Source organism: Choloepus didactylus, chromosome 2 (genome assembly GCF_015220235.1).
Source record: "Choloepus didactylus isolate mChoDid1 chromosome 2, mChoDid1.pri, whole genome shotgun sequence".
NCBI classification, from domain to species: domain Eukaryota; kingdom Metazoa; phylum Chordata; class Mammalia; order Pilosa; family Megalonychidae; genus Choloepus; species Choloepus didactylus.
In genome coordinates this window covers 56068617-56070542 of record NC_051308.1, presented here as the reverse complement: position 1 = coordinate 56070542, position 1926 = coordinate 56068617, and the positions used below count along the sequence as shown (strand labels likewise).

The following is a 1926-nucleotide window of genomic DNA, read 5'->3' as shown; positions in this document are numbered from 1 at the left end:
AGAACTAGCACTGAACCTAAGCCATAGCAGATGATCAATAAAAGCTTGTTGCATTAAATAACTTGTTACATTTTAAATTTGTTCCTTCTAAAGTTATTCACAGTGGAAAAAGTAACAGAATGGCAAAACTTTAGATTTAAAAGGTACCTTGGAGATTGCCTAACCAATTTCCCTCATTTTATAAATGTGGAAACCCAGAATGACACAATTTGTTGGTCTTTGTTCTAAAAGAATTAGACAATTGTAGGAAATAAAAGCTCCTCCAACTGAGGCTGAGATATTTTGTTGTTCATTGTGTTCAGAGGCCTCAAGTTCCCAGAAACAAATAATTAATTCCCTTATCAGTCTTAGAAATTACACACTCCTGTGCTCCACACCCTGTGCATCAGAGTTGATAAAACTAACTTTAGGGAAAAACTAGACTGATCTGGAGAATTTTTTATTCTTAATATTTCATGCTGCTCCCAGCAGTGCATAATAATACTGTTTTAGAAGTTTTCATTTTTTAGCCTGTCTTGTAAATTGCAACTTGCCTGGGAGAAAAGGCAAAAATTCAATCAAAACCTAAATTAAAGGTCTAAATCACTTTTTCACAATCTCAATTCAGACCCACCTTTCCACAGAAGCTTCTATTTTTCTATTATAATAGTTTTTCTTCATGAACCAAATGTGTCTTCTTTTGTGCTAAAGAATGCTTATCCAACAGCTACATCACCTAGTGAATGGAAATTTATTTTTTACTAATGGAAAATATGCTGTAATCTTAAGAGGTCCTATCAGAGAAGTGACAAATGAAAGACTAGAATTGTAATAAAAAGAGGTTGCAACTCTATCTGAATTTTGAATGTTCACCTTGGTTGCCCATTTTTCTCTATTTCACTACCATGAATTTACTTGAATTTAAGTAAATATTGGTCACTTATCAACTATGAAATTATGAAGGAGCTTGAAGGACATAAATATGTCTTAGGTAGATGGAGCAAAAAAAAAAACAGGAAAGAAAAAATTTCTTTTATGATTTGCTTTCCTTTGCTGAAAATATGCCTTAACTCCGGACCTAATTGCAATTAAGGGAAGCAACCTAATAGAATTATATCAAGTAAACAAGAAAAAGAACTCGGGTGAGAGCGCCCGGATAGCTCAGTCGGTAGAGCATCAGACTTTTAATCTGAGGGTCCAGGGTTCAAGTCCCTGTTCGGGCGGCATTCTGTTTTGCCCATAAATCACTTAATATACCGAAATTTGAAGGTTACCAAGTATTTTCATCTCAAATTTAATCCAAATCATTACTCATCGATTTAAAAATGTGTTAGATAAACTTATTAACAGGGAGGGAAAGAGTAACTAAGTAACGTCGGTTACGTTTTTGGCAAGTATTGACTTCCAAGCGAGAAGGAATTTAATTTTCAGATTGCTAAAATTCGAAGAACAAAATCTCCTTAGAAAACAGGAACGCCCGAACAGGGACTTGAACCCTGGACCCTCAGATTAAAAGTCTGATGCTCTACCGACTGAGCTATCCGGGCTCTCGTCAACCTCCCTTTGTGTTATGATGTCTTACATAAGAATGAGGACGCTTGCGTACTAGATCTTATTCTCCCGCATTTTATGAAACTGTTCCACATTTAAGAAACCCCCGAATCGATGCGCTAAAGAAAAACAGAAGATCTAAATTCTGTACCTTTCACCAGCATTACCATCTAATTGATAATTGCTAGATATCTACGTACTGAATTATTATTAGGTAGGCTTTTTAAATTTGTAATGTCCGTACTGGTCAGAGAAAGCTAACATATCACTTTTGAAGCGTTATGGTAACATCAGGTCTATTTTACTATTGATGATAAGGAAGGACATCAGTGCTAAAATCTACACCACGACAGAACAAAAAAAAAAACAAAAAACAAAAAACGAATCTAAGAGAGA

General features: G+C 35.0%; 2 non-coding genes across 2 annotated transcripts; one reads left to right on the top strand and one right to left on the bottom strand.

The window, feature by feature from the left end:
• Positions 1-1129: 1129 nt before the first annotated feature.
• Positions 1130-1202, top strand: TRNAK-UUU. The gene has a single exon. It is a non-coding gene; the product is annotated as a tRNA-Lys (tRNA).
• A 251-nt stretch (positions 1203-1453) lies between these two features.
• On the bottom strand, positions 1454-1526 carry TRNAK-UUU. Its single transcript has one exon. It is a non-coding gene; the product is annotated as a tRNA-Lys (tRNA).
• Positions 1527-1926: the final 400 nt, after the last annotated feature.